Source organism: Struthio camelus, chromosome Z (assembly GCF_040807025.1).
Source record: "Struthio camelus isolate bStrCam1 chromosome Z, bStrCam1.hap1, whole genome shotgun sequence".
NCBI lineage: Eukaryota > Metazoa > Chordata > Aves > Struthioniformes > Struthionidae > Struthio > Struthio camelus.
Window position 1 is genome coordinate 2,572,180 of NC_090982.1, and position 19,470 is coordinate 2,591,649.

At 43.0% G+C, this 19,470-nt stretch overlaps 1 long non-coding RNA gene across 2 annotated transcripts; it reads left to right on the forward strand.

Annotated features, from left to right (window-relative positions):
• The first annotated feature begins 54 nt into the window (after positions 1 to 54).
• LOC138064656 (uncharacterized) lies at positions 55 to 17,482 on the forward strand. Of its 2 annotated transcripts, none has more exons than XR_011137896.1 (3): positions 55 to 240; positions 829 to 959; positions 15,418 to 17,482. It is a non-coding gene; the product is annotated as an uncharacterized lncRNA (long non-coding RNA). The 2 variants fall into 2 exon arrangements; XR_011137897.1 differs by lacking the exon at positions 55 to 240 and adding an exon at positions 602 to 714.
• The last annotated feature ends 1,988 nt before the right edge of the window (positions 17,483 to 19,470 follow it).

The window sequence follows — 19,470 nt, forward strand, 5'->3', positions numbered from 1 at the left end:
GCGGGGGACGTATCTGCATGCGGGGCCCGGCCCACCGCCGCGGCCGGGGGCGGGGAGAGATGGGCGGGGGCCGGGCCCGCTGCCCGCCGGGCTGAGGGAGGCTGCGCGGAGCGCTGCGCCCTTCCCGGCGGCGGGGGGGCGGCGGTGTTCGAGCGCCTCTCCCAAGGTGACCCGTGTTCATCGCCGGTGTTCATCGCCGCCCTCGGGACTTGCAGTAGCACCCGCGAGCCTCTGCGGGAAGTGAGGAAGCGTCGATCTGGCTTCTGCGGGGCAGGGCAACCCGGTGGGGTGGGGGCACGGGCAGGCAGGAGCTACGGGCGCTCTTGGCTCCCTGTGTTACTTGGGATGTAGGACCCTCTAGGAAAGCACGGCCCCGTTGGATGATATGACCCTGTGTGGTTCAAGCCTTGACCTTTTCAGTATTGCTGCCTGTGCATCCACTTCCATGTTGGTGGGATGGTGGTTTTGGACTGAAGCCCTGTTGGAGGTGAGGGGTGAAGTCTCCTACTTGTACTGGGCAGGACTGTCACTGCTAAACAAACAGGATATTGCATTTTGTTTTGGTAGATGTCTTTCTCTGGTTTGTGCTTGCATTCCTAGATAAGGGCTACAGTAAATTAGACGAGGAGATGATGCCTATGTGAATCATGCTTGCCAAGCCGGTGTATTGCCAGAAAAGATATGTGGCTTTCTGGCCTGCCACAGTTGTGACCAGTTAGTATTGCTGTTGCTGTTTTTGTCTTTATCTGCCCAAGAGTGAACATCCGTCATAGCGGGTTCTCTCAAATGCTTTCTGCCTTGCTTTGTTTGTCTCTCCTGGATCTTTAGCCCCGCTTTCAGCACTGGTTTGACCTGACTTTAGAGACCACTTGAGATGGACATGCAATGGGGCATATGGGGAATGTCCCTAGGTGGATGTCTCTGGGCCTGTCTGCTGTGCCTCTGCCACAACACACAAGGTAAGCAGACCAAAGGACTACCCAGGTGCGACTTGGGACGGTGGTGCTTCAGTTGTGCATACGGTCTGGGAAGGGAGACTTTCCTCATTTTTCTGTCCTGCAAACACTGCAGAGGAGGAAGTCAGCTTCAAATAAGGGTGGAGAAGGCCTTGCACTTACATCTTTGAGAGGCCTCCACCAGTGAGAATTCATACCAACGCAAACGACAGATTTTTTTTTTCCTCTTTCTTCCTTTTGGAATTCATCTTTTTCATTGCTTCAGTTTAAACCGTTCCAAATTGTGAAAAGGATACTCAGATCTATACTTTTGTATAAAGCAACAGCTTCCTGTTGCTTTATCAAGGACATTCATGCAAACACAGGACAACACTCTGCGCAAGGGTATCCTAGCTCTATTGGAAGCCATGGACACGTCCCTAATACAAACAGCAATGATCTGAACAAGCTTCCTGGGCAGAAGGGTGGCCTGAAATTAGAACTGAGATGTAATCTCCTTCTGAAGATATGAAAGACCATTGCTATGCAGGCTAAGACTGCTATATAGTCTTCAGAAAATGTAGCGAAGAAGTCAGGATCTTGTCACGTTTTGCACTAATACATTTTATCTTTAGGGAGATGGTCCTCTTTTTAATCTTCTCATTTTATGTTAGAATGGAGAAGAGCGGAAGCCCTTACCTGTCTGTCGTTACAAGTCACCTATCTAGTGTACTGCTTCTACTTTTGTATCACTGAAATCCAGCGACAGAGGCGTACATGTAAATGTATCTGATTCACCCACTCCCTAGTAATGATTTTTGAGGGCTGAACAAAGCCGATTGTCTTCACAAGCTAATTAAAGGTGCATTGGATTGTCACATGCAGGTTTTCTCTGGTCTTATGGACAACTTTAACTTTACTCATTATCTGTAGGATGCTTCTTTGGAATGCAAAGTGGCTTGATTTTGTCCATCATTATGAAACTTGCTCAAGGTGAGCCTGTCTGTATGCTCTGGTGACTTCCTGAAAGCACACCTGTATGCCACCCGTCCCTCCCCGTGTTGTGAACATAGGGTTTAATTCTAATTCTTTTCTGAGGGGACTTCCTCCATCATTGCCCTCAGCTGGTGTGGAGAAGAACATGACATCCTTGCTTTGCTAGTTTGGGCAACCAGAAATTTTTCTGTTTTTACATTCTTAGTTTTGTCCACCCATCTGCTCAGTGTGTTCACCATGTCTGGCCTTAGTTCTCAGAGCAACCTTCCAGCCTAAGGCCCACCCTGCCAGATATCCAATTTCTAACCTGGCCCATACCATGGTCTTTCAGGGGGTTGCAAGACTCCCAGCAGTTGCTGTTTCCAGGAATGCCACGTTCAAGGCCTTTACAAAAGGGTTGATTTATGACCTGAAACAAGATGGGTTTGCGTTTCTCTTAAGACTTCAAGGATCTCATTGCTCAGAAGCCTAGCAGCTCCCTAATCCTGTTCTGCCTGTCCTCCCTCCAACAACATGGCATGGGAGGGGCAAGAAGGCCATTTGAGTACCCCAAACTCAGCTGTCCCTTATGGCAAAGATGAGGAACTACAATTTCTGCACCCCCTTGGCAGGCAGCCTGGGGGGGACAGATGAGCAGAATGCTGCCAATGCAAGGAAGCTTATCTGATATTTAAGAGGTTTTCTTTACCCACTTCCCATGAAATCTCAGGGAGGGTGGGGAGGATGGGGAAGATGTGGAGACTGGATAGCCCCAGGAAAAGCTAAACCTAAATAATACCTAATGTGAACGAAACTAAAGGAATCTGCAAGGCAGGCAAAGCAGAGAAATTAGATGAATGTTTCTATTACCTGCAGAGCATGACAGTCTCTGAGCTTGCACCAGCCAGAACTTACAAAGAGCACAGCAGCCCTGGATGTGCACAGGCTGCTTCCCACCCCCAGAACGCTTAGAGGGTATGTCCACACCTGCAGCACTGCTAATTCCTGATCTGACTCATCTCAACGTGGCACTTTGGAGGCTTCATCCTTTCAGAACTTTGACTGGAGTTATGAGTTATTGGTTGACTTCTGGCATGCCTTTGTGCCACACTTGGGGATGGAGGGGTGGTGGTGAAAGAGACAATTTAAAACTTCTTTGGGAAATAACAGATCCTAAAATGCTATGATCTGAACTGAACACATGCTTCTGGCCCTGCCCCACTTCCAGTAGAAGCACCAGGACAGGCTTTGCAATTTGTTCCAACTTAGAGAACAAGTAATACTGAGATTCTTATCTCTGCTGGGACCAAATGAAGAGTTGGCACTTGATACATGTTTATTATTGTACTCCGCTCATTCATTTGTACCAAGTGTGCAAACTACTAATTATATCAATTTAATTAAGTAAAGCAGCTAAGGAGCAACTTCTCTGGAATTTATGTGACATTTGTTTCCTCTCATGCTTCTAGTTTCCATATTTAATAAATATTGCAATAAATTTTAACTGCATTTTGAATTAAGATAAAGAAGAAAAAGGAGCAGAGGAAAAGAATTTCTGGATTAATAAACTTTCAGCAGTGCTGCCATAACTAACTCTACAGCTATTCTACAAAAAAAGCAAGTCCTGCTTTTTTTTATACTGATCAGCTCCTCACATTGAAATACCTACAACAGGGCTTGGAAGGAGGACAGTACATCTGGTAATTACGGCCTTGGGCTAGGCAAAAAAATCAAGTGCACTCAACATGTTAAGAACTGCCATCACAGAACAGAGGAATGTTCTTTCCTGATGTGCTTCTCTCTTGGTGACTAATGTCAGATATTTCAGACATCCCTAATGAATTCCTATCTGTGCGTGTTGCATCATACTTAGGTAGTGATTCCAGACCAGTTTGTGACTTATAGCCTATTAAAATTCTGAATGTTTTCCCTTTTGCGTATGTATGATTAAATGTGGTATTACTGGAAAGATCAGAATTTTCAGCTCTCCAAAATTACTTCCTACAGCAACTAGTTTACTCCTGGATAGAGGGCGTAATTATTCTGCAGTTAGGTTTTAGTTTCTTAAAATCAAGAAATACCCCCACATTGTCATGCTGCAGGAAAGAAGGGACTCTTCTGCTCTTCTGACTGTCTCTTTCTCCCCACTAGCTAGCATGGGCCCTGTCCCCTTGACTTCACTTTTCTTGTATCTTATGGGCTATTCAGGATCAGATTTTGAAAAGCAGAATTTGCAAAAGCAGCTCATAAGTCCAGCTGGAATTAGGGTCCCAGGTGTTGATAAGCATCCCTCTTGTCATCCGCTTCCATCTTTAGGTGCCTCTAAGTCTGGAAATCTCTGGCCCGGGTGACCAATATGTGCTGCATCACAGATTCGCTCTGAGTATGGGCAGCCTGGAATTGTGCCCTACAATCCCAGCCAGCCTTCGGACAATTAGATTAGGTCTGACCATGGTGTAGCTGCAACAGCACAGGGTTCTGCATGGGTTGCAAAACCTGACTGGGACCTTGGTCACCATTAGCTGGCTAAGCTGTGGACTTTCCTCAGCAGGATAAAGGGGAACTCTGTCACCCGATGAAAGCTCCTCTCCCTGCCTTTTGCTGTAACATGCAGTGACTACAGCATTTCTGACTGCTTCTGCTCTGCACAGACCTGTTCTCTTCTCCCTCTGCATCTTTCCCACCAGGCCTGCCACTGGCCTCCTGGCACTGGAAGTGATGGAACCTTCTGCACAGTAAGGAGAAGTCAGGCATGGGTAGAGAGGCCCATAGAGGCTGTGAGAGCCTCCTTGGAGATGCTCAAACTTCACTTGGAGAAGGCCCTGAATATCCAGATTTACAGTGGCCCAGCTTTGAGCAGGGGGTGGGACCCTCTGTTCAAAGTTTAGAGATTTGGACAGAGCCTCTGGAAATTATTCTGTGCTTCTGTGAAGCTGCTCTCCTCTCCATCTGCTGCCAAACTCCTGTGTACCTGTGCTGCAGGTCATGCTCTGACCTGCAAAGCTCCACTGCCACAACAGGAAGATTTTGCAGATGATGTGCCTGTTGGCTCCCCTACCGAGATGTTACTATTAATCCTAAACCCAAAGCAGTTGCGCTACTTTACACTGTCTTCCTAGTGTATTGCTTTGCACGTGACTGAACATCTTTTGTCAGTGCTTTTTTACTTACCCAGTTTTCCTAGATCCTCTGGAAAGATCCTCAAGCTCTTCCCTGGCTGTAAGTAACCTACATAATTTTAAGACCACATATTTTGCCAGCTCAGTATTCAGCCTCTTTTTCAGGTAATTATTAGTGAACGTCAGCAATCCTAGCATGGATCCCACAGGCATGATGTTATTAACCTCTTTCTGAGCTGAGAATTGGCCGTTTATTCCTTCTCTTCATTTGCAGTCTTTTAACCAGATTTTAATACCTCACAGGACTTTAACTGCTACTCTGTAGTTACCTCATTTCCTTGATAGTCTCATGTGAGAAAGTATATCAGAAGGCTTTTGAAAGGCTAAATACTATCCTCTGATTATTTTTTGTCCATCATTTTAACATTTTCAAGGAACTCTGATAGTAGCTAGGCCTGGCTTCAATTCCAAACCTGGTGAATGTAATAACATTCAACCCAGAGGTTCAGCGCGTTTTCACATTAAAAGATTTAAACATACTTTAGCTGTTCCAAATAATAGCGTTTACAAGACTTACCAGAATCTTTTTCACAGTCTTTTTCAGGGTTATAAAGCTGCCACATCAATTATACTGGAACACCTTTTCAGTTAAAATGTAGGTGAGACCATCTGCAGCAGTGTCCTGTGTGCTCATGACAAGGATTGCTCAGTGCAGAACGCTGGGGAGGACTTCCCAGCTTCAGTGACGTTGCATTAAAAAGAGACCACTGTTTTTCATAATGCTTTGGAAAAATTTGTGCAATTTATTTTTGTTTGACGTACTAATTCCTCTTTCTTGATCATTATTCTCTCATGTTTTGCTTATTAGTATACAGGTTTTCCTGTGCAGTATTCAACCTCTGTAAAAATATTTCTTCTGCACCATTGTGGGGTGACACTGAGGGCCCCTGTAGTTTACTCTCTTCCCTGCATCTGACAGTATGTCCTTTCAATCACAGATACGGAAACAAGAGCTGAGTTACAGTGGCTCAAAGTTGCTGGCTAGTTTTCATCCAAGCTTCAGTTCCATGATAACACAGCTGTGATTTATGTGGATACTTAGAAATTTTCCTACCTACCACTGGTAATAAATATTAGCCTATGATAAGGCAAGAAAAATGTTATTTTCATTCCTCTATGCTATTCTTCCATGAGCTTCACCAACTCCCACCTCCCCTAGACAGAAAATTTTGGAGAAAAACAAAAAAAACAAAACAAAAACAGCTCTGTTGGCACCTCTTCCTCCAATTCCAGACACTTGGCTCTGCAAAGGTTGAATGCTGGAAGGGCAAAAGGGCAATCCTTGACCTGAACCACATCCCTAAACAGATAGAGAGGTGTTTGCTACCAAGTGGCGATAACATTACATCCTCTGGTGCAGTACTGTGCAGGCAGAGAGGTGACCCAAAGTAAGCAGTAACACCACAATGCAGTTTGCTGTCATTATCATGGCACAGCAATCATTTGCAGTGACACATTTTACTAACAGATTATCCTGCTTCTCTGTAATTTGTATTCATTATTACTCCAGTCAAATCTCTGCTCCCTCAGAAAATGTATGTAGTACTATGAAGCTGGTTATTGTTTTTATTCATGTGTTCATTTTCATAAATAGCTGTAGTCCTTAGTCTCTAGTGTGGTGGAAGTTAGAGGGGTAGGGACTATTCCTTCAACATTCAAAGGAAGGAGAACTGGAGAATTGTTCTGATGCAATGACACAGATGAGTAGCCATGGGGAGAATAAGACGACTGGGGAGCTAGAATTCAAATTCAGAATGTTCTCATTAAGTTAAGGAACAGGATGGAAACTTGAGCAATCGTGTGTAGCCAAGACACTTTGCTATAGCAGCAGCAAGAGTAAGAAACCACAACCCAAAACCTGAGTATAGAGGACCAAATGTGCTTGTAGCAGTGACTTCACTAGATCATCAGTGTTACTTTGTTAACAACAATCTGCAGAACTTCAGATTCTGGCCCACCTAGTTGGGCCAGCTGAATGAGCAGAGGTCTGACCACGCAAATCAGCAGCTCACTGACATGTAGCCCATACTGAATCAAGCTAGAAGAGGATTTGCAAATGGAGGGGGCAGGAATGCGCTATCATCCATTCAAGACATCATTCATATGATACTAGCACATAATGAGCATTTGGGCTGGAAGAGGCCTATAAGAAAGGGCAATAAGCTAGCAAACCTGTGTCAGTCCACCCAGCTGGATGAAAGGCCAAACATATTTGGGATGGAATCAACTCAGTGGGATTTTGACGTGGTTTGAAACAGCTCCAAGATATTTACCACCAAATTTACCTTACAGGTCCAGTTAGGGAAGGTAGGAAGATTCTGGGTCTCTGGAATTCATTCCCAGATAGTTCAGGTTCTTCAGGAAAAACCTGGAGTCTTTATTTCCAATTAGGATTGCGTGCTCTAGTCAGATGGTTGTTGAGGGGTATAAAACAACTGGAGAACACAGAAGAACAGGAAGACAGGTAGTCCCTAGGTAATAGAGCACCGTGTCACATATCTTTGGAGAGAGAGAGCATGGCTCTCCTGAGTCACTAGAGAGCAAAGTTTTGCTATCAGATGGTTGTAAGGAGAACCAACGCCATGTGCTTCCATCCTAGGCCTGCAGCACACTGACTGGCACATCCCTGCAGTTGAAATGTGTTACTTATACTTAGAGAAGGGGCAGGAGGTCACTGCATGTCACCACTCAGTATGAGTATCCAGCAAGCAATTTAAGATCTTTTTTCTTTAGCTGCTCAGAGGAGAAGAGCAGATGCTGCTATTTGTCTCCATAAAGGAATTAAGCTGTCAGATATGATTTAAGAATGCCAGAGTGTAGAGCTTGTTGAACCCACCCTAAACAATGCTATTCAACCACAACTGTTGCTAACATTACCTTGAATGGAGAAACACACTGCTTGTTGATGGGTATTACCATGCATTTCAAAACAGGGGAATTAAATTCTACCCTCCCGTTCTCTCCTTTCAGTCCACTTCTCTTCTTCAAAGTGTAGACCTGGCATCTGCTAACTGTACAGCCCAGCTTTCTGCAGTGCTCTTGGCAGACTGGTATAAAGATCCTGCTGTTCTCTCTTCCCCCTTAGCACAATATGGGGTGGGAGGGATGTGCGTTTTGCCTCTTCTCTACCATTGTCTGAAGACGTTGTGATTGAATACCACATGCTGAGAAAGATGCTGGGTTTGAAGGCCTGCTGTCGCTGTCGGTATATAACCTGAGGAATATAGACCAGAAGAAAGCTGCTCAGCGAGGCTTGCTGACCCCTGGAAGTGATGGGAGGAGTGAGCAGAGCAGCTGTTACTGCTGGAAAGAGACCATTCTCCTTTCCCGTTGCTTCCTATGAGACAATAGGAAGTTATACTTGCTCTGCTACCTCTGGCAATCAATCTGTTGTTGGCAGTGGCTTGGCAGCTTTGCCTGCACCTCCATGATAAAAGTGGAATACCAAGATGTCATTTTTAATGACTTTTCACAGGTTTTCTGGGATTTTTTTCTAATATAAGAACAGTCAATACAGCATCTCTGATTCCCTCCATCCCTCTCCACCACCACCCAAGGCAGAATCCTTGCTCTGTTGCTAACCTTTTTATGCTGTCAAATTCAGGCATTTTCAGTGGACAATCAAAAGGAAGAGGAAGACAAAGATCTGTACTGTGTTCCTTAGATTTCTCACAGGTCATTTTCAAGGGCTAGGCTGAGAACAGTAAGGGGTCAAAGGTACCAACATCAACATCAACATTGCTATGAATTACGCTCTCATTTTTAAGACCGTAAAGACTCAGCACATTCCCCTTTCTCATGCATTTGAGTTTTGTTGAAATTGCTTTTAGCAATCATTTAGATCTTTCATGGCTGCAAGTAGACAAAGAGTAATTAATTATCTGAAGATGTCAGAGTTTGCAGTGAAATAAAGAATGCACGTGCCATCAATGAAGACCTACAGCTACTATAGCCCCACCTTTCTTTGATACAGTAGTTTGATTTTCTTTGCATTCAGATTTAGCCCTTGGCATCATAAAAGTGTAAAGCGTGAAGTTAGTTGAGTTCAAAACAAGTTCCTGAATGAGCTATTTTGAAATTATAGGCCCCAAAAGAGACTATTGCAGACCCACAGCTGATCAATAAAATAAGGGATCACTATTTTAAGTTGTTTTACATCTCAGTATTTCCAGAGGAAGAATACAGGTACAATATACCTATCCCTTTGAAAAACAAACATTTGAAAGCATTATCTGCCACAGAAGGTGACCTTAAGAAGAACTGTGACTAAATTTCTGAGAATCAGAAGATGCCTGGCCACAGCTAGAGAAGTCAGCCTCAGCAGAGGAAATATTGAGAGCAGTGTTCACCAATGGCCAGGAATCTGGTCTAAAATCTTCTGTGCAAGGATATCTCCATCTTACCAAGAAGTCTGAACCACAAGCAATTCCTCTTCCCTTTTGAGTAGACGTCAGACCTTAGAGATGTGGGATGAGGGATATGTGTGCCCAGATCTGTTCTGCCCAGAGATCTGTGTGGTGGATGTCTGCTGTGAATGAGTTGCCTGCATTCCATTTAGAGTGAGTGCAGCGAAACAGGTGCTTCCAGCCAGCAGTTCATCTTGGCCTAAGGCAGTAAGCAAAAAATAAGACATAAGCAACAAATTAGGCTACACACCTTCAAGGTCCTTTTCCTTCTGCACCTGTTGTAAAGGGAGCCTGGGGCAACTAGCCTGAAGAAAGGTGCTGAGACTGTAGATACCTAACAATAGGTAACATAAAACCCACAACTGTTTTTTTTTTCTTTTTTTCCCCTTTTTTTCCCCCTTGAATCTGCCATTTGCTGGCTAAAGAACAGTGATCAATAATTTCATCCTCTGGTCTGCTGTTTCCATACTTCTGCAATGGCTATTTACTGATTTCTTTTGTTTCTGGTTTTTATTTTTTTACTAAATAAAGCCGTGATTATTTACTGAATTTACTAAATAATGCAGTGATTATCAGCAGACACCTTCTCCATCCCAGACAAGCCTTCTTCAGCAGAAAAGTTCTGCTTTCTCTCAAAAGCATAAATGCTGCATCTTGATTTGAAGACACCAAAATTCTAGGTTGTAGCTTATCAGGAAAAGATACCATTTGAGAAGGATGTGAGAGCCACAGAGGAGACCAGGGTCTTGAGGTGTGAAGGGCCTCTCACACCTGTAAGAGATTGTAACAAAAATTAATTACAGCTAGCTGTATTGCTCAGAGACCCTGATCTGACGGGGACTGGCAGTATTTGATCATCATGCATCTGAGCTCAGTACTTAAACATGAAATATGTATTAGGCCATTTGGCTTTGGATGATCACTGAACAAGATAGAACAATTAAAAGCTCAAGAAAAATAATGAGAGATGCAAAAAAATTAAGCTTTTTTCTTCATCTGCAAATGATAGTCATTAGTTTCAGAGACCTCCTTTTTTGGATATAAAACAGAAGAAAAACATAAGAAAAGTAAGTAAATACTTCGTTTAAGAAACAATTTAAGGTAAAGAGCTGTTTTATGTATTATGTATATTTCTCTCACTGTCTTCAAATACACAACTCAACTACTGCAAGCATCAGTTTACCATGTGGCAATAGAACATAACATCTTTTAACATAATTCAGTACTTTTGGTCTTCCGGAAATTTATTGGCAAAATTCTTTAAATCTTTAAATATTGGAATATATTTGAAGGTCGATCTTAAACCAGCAGGCTTCTGCACTCTGACAAAATCTGGGAAACATTTTTAAAGCCTCTTGATTGAAAAATATAGAGATAATCATCTTGTGAGGACATGCCTCATCATTGTCATGTATTCAAGGCTGACAAGATGGAATATCTTCTGGTAATTCTGAAACTCCTTTGGAAGACAAGGGAAAATGATTGAAAACTTTTGTTATGCAACATTAAAGATCAAATGGCAGCTTATCCGTAACAGATTTTGCTATATGACAGAGTTAGAACTAAACAATTAATGGAAGCAGATAGTCTTGGTCATTTTCTTTTCTGTCATAGATCAGGGACATAGAATGCCCCTCAAAATTCACCTGCATGTTATCAGCTGCAAATAACACTTCTGATACCAAAGTCACAGTCCCAAGGTACTTAACATGTTGTCTTGAAAACAGTCAAGCAGACAATCAATTATATCCCATTTGATGGTATAAGGACGTTAATGCTACTGTAAGGATTACCAGGACATTTTAACAATATCCCTAGTTTGCTGCCAAAAAAGCATTTCTTTTCAACCAAATGTGTAAATTTTTCTCTGGATTTTGTATTATTGATAATTTACAGAGCTTCTGTTCTGCACAATCTAAATGTGGATGAATCCCAGGGAGAAAAAAACACTGAACTGCTGTCACAAATGAACATTCTTTATGAATGTCTTGGGATAATCCCAGAAATCGTGGTAGGAAAGAACCTCTGGAAGTCTGTAGTCTGAATGCCTGCCTGGAGTGGAAAGGTTCCCAGTACAAGATCAGGGCCGCTTTGATTTTTTCTAGCCATAATGCTACAATATACATTTAGGATATTTGCAAAAGTCAGAATGCCATTTTCTGTATAAATTGCATTTTCTGAAAACAAATAGCTGAAAGAGTTTTGTTGCAGACAAATGCTAGCATTAACTTTTATGAGTTTTGTTTGTCTAATGCTTTATATCTGATTGTCTTTCTTGAACTATTAAGAAACAACTTCTGCATAAGCCACAGCTAGCTTTAGAGTAATTATACTCTTATATCTACTCTGGATATAATCACTTCTTCATTCATCTGGAAAGTGCAAACTATCTGTTTCTTTTAAGGGTTTATCTTGAGCTATCTTAGAGTGACTAAGGTAGGGGCGTTGGAGCACATGGCAGATGAGGAGAAGCTGAGTTAACTTGTCTTGCTCAGCCTGAAGAAGAGAAAGCAAAGGGGAGATCTACTTGCTTGTTGACTGCCTAAATGAGTGGTTACAGATAAGACTCTTCTGAAAGTGCACAGCAGAAGGACAAGAGGTAGTGGGTTCAAGCTGAACAAAGGAAGAAGGCCTTAGAAGGAACACTTTCCTATGAGACTGAGGGCAGCCCTGGGACACGGCCTAGAGGAGTGAGGGTATCATCCTCAGAGAGACTCAACACTCACCTGTACAAGGTGCCGAGCAATATGACATAGTTTTGAGATAAGTCCTGCTCGGAGCATGAGTTGGACTGGAGACCTCCAGAGATCTCTTCCCACCTAAACCTTCCATATGTCAATTAAGGGACTGTTACCCTTGCAGGTAGTTACACAGTAATAATCACCATAGGGATGTTACTCAAAGAAATCAAGACAGATAAGTAACACCTAGATGCAACTTTAACTCATGGTCACTCTACATGATTCATGCCTCCTCTGTGCTGGGCTATTAGGCCCACATATAGTACCCCATACTTCTCTTATTTTTCTCGTAACTCTATGGGATACATTTCAGTATCCAGGGATAAGTATCTAGCACAGTATTAGCTGAAATTCTTTTAGAAAGCTGAAAACTATTGTTGAAATACATTTCCATAGCACGTATTTTGATATTTTAGTAGCAATTTTAGAAGTCATTTCCATATAAAATTTTTACATAAATGTAGAAGCATTTAGTTTTAATGGTGCTGAACAAATGTAAACTACTGTTGTCTGAGAACAGGTATGTATGACATTCTTCACAACTGAGATACTCGGGAAACTGAAACAACCTTCAGCAGTATTAGCTTCAATGCTGTCACTCACATTTTCCTTGGGAAGCACGCGCTCTCAAAATCATTTCTTGGTCCTTTCATGTCTGGCATCACCCAGTCTGGGTAGCTGTGTGTGCAAGCCTTTTTCTCAGTCAAGGTTTGGAGGGAGTTTCCAAGGAAATCTTCCATCTCAGTCCCTCTCCGACTGTCTGCAAAATTCCTGCTCTAAGATAAGAGATGTAGCTTTCCAGTTCCACTGTAGGGCACTGAAGACTTCCTTCTTCAGCAAACTCAGCATCTCAGAAGGTAGCAGCAACTGCACTAAAGTCACCCAGCTCCTGGTGTCTGCTTTCCTCATCAGTTCATGAGCCCACCGGAAAATTTTCTGAGCCCCCTAGGAGCCTTTATTTGACAACTTCCAGGATTTTTTAGACTAAGTTAGCTTGGGACTACATTCCAAAGTTTACACGTGTATGCCTGAACCTTTTCATCAATTGTCTTTTTTTCTTGTCATCTTATAACCCAAGTTGCAAGCACAAAAAGCAGATGCCTGCATTAGTGGTAGTCATGAACAGAAAGGTTCCAAATGTGAAGCCACATCCCTCATTTTTATTTCACATATCTGCTGTTGGGACACCATGAGAATCAAATTTCTTTCTTGAGCTAGGTGACTATTTTTGTAGTAGTGGGTTATGACTGGATATCATAGCAAAGAGCTGATCAAAAGTTGACCCAGACTATGGGAAAACAGGACCTCCACACCAACTTCCAGACGGGAAAGAGAAAACTGGCACTAAAATATTCATTTTGCCCAAGCAAATCTTAGCTAAGCAACAACTGCTAATTCCCCCAGACAGGATGACAGAAGGTTGTATGACAACCCAGAGCACCATAGGAGCTGGCTGAATTTTGTAACTTTAGTTGATTCACTGAAGGTATGCTAGTTGCTCAGTACTGTTTGTTGGTTATCATTAATGTGGACGTGTAACACAGGTGGGAAGAGACAAATTTCACTGGCTCTAGAATGGGTCATTAAGAGGTTTTTTTTTTTTTTTTTCCACCAAAGCCCTCCATACTGCACAAGCTGATAAACTACATCTACCTAGATATTGGCTATATCCAGCCCCAGGCAGTGATGAACCATGGTCAACCAGAGGAGAGACCATCATGTCTCAAGGGGCACGAAAGTATCAGCATGGAAGAAATTGGCTATTCTGTCCATAAAATATCTGGATGGAAAATTCCCATCTTGTTTTAGCAGTGAGGTGAAGATTTTTCACTTGACTCATGATCACATCTGCTAAGTCCATTGGTGCAGAAACAAAAGGGAAGATTCTTCCACTAAAGCAGCTTGTCATCTGCAAGGCTCCTGTTCTGTGGCACCTGTTGTGCATCCTGTTGGTAGTAGTGCCATGGCATTATTTTGGATCCAAGATCACACTTGCATAAACAACTGTTCAGGAGGTATAATTTCTGAAAGCTTTAAAGTGAAATCCTAGAGGCTTCTGACAACAAAAAAGGAATGAAAGACGATTTTCCCCCATTCTCATCTTGTTTCTAATTTTTATGGGATAAATAGCTGTGTTAATAAGGAAACATCTCTTGTTTGAAGTGTCCGACCTTGCATTGTTAGTGTGTGATTGCCAATTCAGAAACTCACAAATAGCTGTCAGATTTACTGAAGAGGTTGAAAAAAATTCCCCTCATTAACGTTTTCACATCAGGCCCAGAATACCTAATTACTTTTTCAATGTGATGAAGAAGAAGACATAATACTTTACAGAAGTCAACATCTGTACTCTGCAATAAAAATATCAGAGAAATTCTCCTTCATACATTAATAATGACCCATTTTCTCTGGGCACAGTTTGGAAATGGCCCTTTTTTTCTAGTCAGCTTCTCAGCAGAGAATTAGAGCAGAGACACACAAAGATCTGCAAGATAAGAAATATTCAGCCTGCTGTGATCAGTTGCTTTAGGAACAGGGCAAGGAAGTAAAGCAGGGGAGCTGAAATTCAAAGACTCTAGGATATGAACACATCCACTGATAAATTTTTACATTCCTGTAATATATGCATAGCTCAGTGAGTTCAACCTCAGCAATTGGCCAGCTGATCATATACTGGATGCTTTTGAAATGCCCAGGTGGCAACTGCTGGGACAAAAGATAGGAGGAATCCCATAATCCTGTTTTGAGAGCTGGTCTGAACAGTGTGTAGGGGATGAGGCCTGGTTTCATGTATGAAAAAAGACAGGAACTTAATATTGAACATGGACTCCCAATATGGAATCCATACAGGTTGTGCTCTAATTGAGCCTGAGTTCTGTGGAAACACAGGGCATAATCCTGTAATTAAAGGCTGAATGATAACACCTTTAAATAAGGTATTGAATTGTGTTGAGCATGCAACTTTACTTCTAGCATTGCCTAACACTGCAGCACAAACTGAGTATTTTATTACGTTACTAGTCTTGCTCTGTCACTGGTGTTAGCCCTGCTTTAAGCAGACAGCTGGATTCATGACTTCCAGAGGTCTTCTCCCACCTCATTTTCTATTTTCTCATTTTTCACTCCCCAACTCATTTTTCAGTTTCAGTTGAACTTAATTTTCTCCATTTTGATTTTTCAGATTCACTGGACATCTGCTTTCTCCTGCCACAGTTGGAAGATGGGCCTACAGATTGTGTTGTTGATTTCCTGCTAGTGGTGGGTCTAAGGGAGAAGAATGTTGTTCCTGCCAAGCCGGATCAGATGCTGCTTCATATCTGCAATGGCCAACAACAGTCCTTTATGTGGCCCAGGAGACTACTTTGGAATAAGCAAGTTCTGACTGGCAATGGCCTGACATTTGGCAAGATTTTGCCCTGTGGTTTTAGCCACAAACAAAAAGATTCACTGATGCCAAAGACTGAGCAGCCTTTCTCCTGCTCCTGAGTTCACTGGTTGACAGCTTTCCTGTCAAGTCCTGAAACTCCAGCAGGAACACAAGCCAGTTTTCTCTGTAGCTCCTGACTGCCCTTTGTCAACCTCTCAACAACAGTATTTTATTGCACTTAGATACGTCACAGAATTTCTTCTATCTTAGCTTCTAGAGAAGAAGAAAATGGTCTATATTCAAACAGGACCAAAGTGTTTCACAGTAATCAAACTCTTCCCAAAAAAACAGATGCATAGGCATTGCAGAGGCCTGAAATTCTGCTTCCAAAGAAGAAGGAAAACATTCCAATGTGTTGAAATGACTTGCACCGTAGCATATGCTGCAGAGGAAACAAGGCAGCTCTGGTGCTTTAGTAAATGACGCCTATCTCTTGAGCCAGCGCCCTCCTATCAGATATTTCATTTCACCAGGGTCAATACAAGTTTAATTGCTCAGCTTTATCAGCGTCTGCTGACTTTTGGATCTCCAAACTTGGCCATGTTACAGGATGGGAGATTTTACAAGGGCCTTACCCTTAGTAGTAGTCTAAAGGCAGCAAATTTGCATTTTGGCATGTTTGGAAAGCTTAAAATGAGCTTTAAACAGAATGAGATTGTTCAAATGCAGTCAAATGGCAGACTTCTCAGTTCAAATAATGCAACTCACCCAAATGCCAGAGATTCTGTCTTTGCACACAGTCATTTTGGACTTTGGACAGTTTCACTGAAGCCGGGACAGCTCACCAATGTTCTGAAGAATATTCGTAGTCTGGCCCTGGAGAAACCAGTGGGCAGTGATTATCCCCTGAGGACCTCGTAACAATCTCTGCGCATGCATCCATCTTGGGGAACTGGTCAATTTAGGGAGGAAAAAAAAAAAAAAGATTACCTAATGAAACAGTAAAGGATGAATATTGTGTTAGTTGTGCTACAGCTTTGGCCAAATTCCAGCTGTAAGTACTAACAGTATAAGAGTGCCTTCAAGTGCCTTTTTGCTAACAGTGCCTTCAAGGCACAAACGTAACAGAAGTAGGATCATTCCTTCCCTTCCTGTTGCCACCCGTGAGACACAGGGCTCTGTGGAGGCATCTATCAGCAGGAGATAAAAGCCTACATGCACACTGCAGCTCTTGAGCAGCAACTAATTTCCCCGCTCGTGCTTTCTCAGATAATCACCCATGGACCTTCTGAAAGTGGGGAGCAGGGTGGAACAGAAATTTCGAAAAATAAACTGGCCATTAATAGCTGAGAAACTGTCTCTTCCATCTGTGACTCTCAGGAGGATGTTTGTGTGGGCTCCACATTATTCCAGGCATTTGTCGTAATGCAGCTGCCTGGAAAAAGGGAAGTTTTGTGTATATGGATATATATGGCTGCTCTGCTAGATTCTTAAAATCTGTGTGGAGACCAACCCCAGCCTTTGTGTCACCATGTTCAAGGTCAAAGACCTTGAAGGACTAAGCTTCTCCCTGTGACTGAGAACACAGGAAAAAACATGTTCAGAGCAGATGCTGATGCTGTTGTGATGGCTGTGCATTTATGAGCGCCAAAAATAAGTTGCTCAAGAAATAGTACGGTTGTAATGCTCATAGTGAAAGTGCTTCCATGCATCTTCTTCTGTCCTACTCTCCTTATGCTTTAACTGCTGCTGACCCTTTTTCCTGCTTTCACCACCCATGGCTGTGATTGATACCTGTGCTCTGAACAGGGACAAAGAGATTTGCAATTACTGAGGGATTAATTTTCTATGTGTGTGGCAACTGTCCACCTTAAGACAGCAGGGATTTTTCAAAGAGAGGAAAGCAGCCAGTTCTGGCTCAGTAACTGCTTGGAGAGTTTTCCACTTCATGATGATATCACATATGCTCATCAGTAGCAAGCCTGTAACAGTTCTGTTCTTGTTCGGGGGGGGGGGGGGAGGGGGGGAGGTGAAAGATCTCTTAATCACAACAAAGAAAGACCCCCATCTGAGGCAGTCACTGGGAAAAGAGTACAGTTTTTCTGTGTCTTGTCCATTCTGAGCTGTTCTAGGGGGCCAGATCTGACACAAATCCCAGAAAACAGTCTGGATTGTCCTTTTTCATTGTTGATTGGAGACAATTGGGCAAATTTTGCTTTTCATTGTCTCTTTGCAAGTCTCTTCATTTGCTGTCAGTTGTAGACAGCTCCAGAGGAGATTATGAACTAGGACTCCAAGTGTGTTAGCAGTAAAGTAGATAAGGAGGCAACATGAATATATTTAGGAAGAGAATGGGATCAAAGGATTGTGTTAATTCCCATCGGCTAAGAGCCTAGCCCACTGCATTTTAACTTATCCTTTCGCTTCCTGAGGAGTTTTGAATTTAGTCAGGTTTCAGGCAGATCTTTTAGCGAATATACTTTAATATAGCCTGGCATACCTGACCAGCAGATTCATTAGTTGAAGATATTCAGTTGCTTAATCCAGGCTTCTCGTCACTTAATGAAGTCTGTAAAGAAATGCAGCTATGAGTGTATCCATAAAGTATCATTCCTAACCCTGCAGTGGATTTCGTCTCAGGCTCCTCCTTTCCTCCGAACAAAAGAAGGTATCCTGGCTGTTTTCCACACCACAGAGAGCTGTTTTGAGAGCTGTGTAGCGTGGGCCTCAATTCTGGACCAACACAGAGGTTCCTAGCACCTCTGTGCTAGGAGGGGCCTTAAGGGGAGACCCTTTAGTATGTAAACCAATTCATTCATCACTCTTTTGTAACTTCTTTATGAAGTGACATATTATATTTTACACTGACGCAATAAAACATATTGGGGGTGACAGAGCTTAATATTACAGAATCACAGAATCACAGAATCGTTTAGGTTGGAAGGGACCTCTGGAGATCATCTAGTCCAACCCCCCTGCTCAAGCAGCGTCCTCTAGAGCATATTGCCCAGGATCACATCCAGGCGGGTTTTGAACATCTCCAGCGAAGGAGACTCCACGACCTCTCTGGGCAACCTGTTCCAATGCTCTGTCACCCTCACAGTCAAGAAGTTTTTCCTCAGGTTCAGGTGGAACTGCCGGTGGTTCAGTTTCTGCCCGGTGCCCCTTGTCCTGTTGCTGGGCACCACGGAGAAGAGGCTGGCCTCATCCTCTCGACGCTCCCCCTTCGGATACTTGTACACGTTGATGAGATGGCCTCTCAGTCTTCTCTTCTCCAGGCTGAACAGGCCCAGCTCTCTCAGCCTTTCTTCACAGCAGAGACGCTCCAGTCCCCTGATCATCTTTGTAGGCCTCCGCTGGACTCTCTCCAGTAGCACCATGTCTCTCTTGTCCTGGGGAGCCCAGAATTGGACACTGCACTCCAGGTGAGGCCTCCCCAGGGCTGAGGAGAGGGGCAGGATCACCTCCCTCCACCTGCTGGCAACACTCTGCCTAATGCACCCCAGGAGACCATTGGCCTTCTTGGCCACAAGGGCACATTGCTGCCTCATGCTTAACTTGTTGTCCACCAGGACTCGCAGGTCTTACTTAGACTTACCAGCATTCTTTGCTGTTAGCACTAGCTTTAACTGATTCAATTTTAGTGCTTTAACTGATTCAATTTTAAACGTCTAGGAAGAAAGCAGTAGCAGTCTAAGAAAAGGGACCAATAAGCTAATGTGTGTTTACTGGTATGACTGAGGTACCCATGTGTTATTTTACCTGAGTGACTTGGCAATATATTTACCATATGTGGTGCCCATACATGGTTGAGCTTCCCCGATTCTAGCACTGGGAAAGTTTATTTGATAGAACCTGTTTGCATTT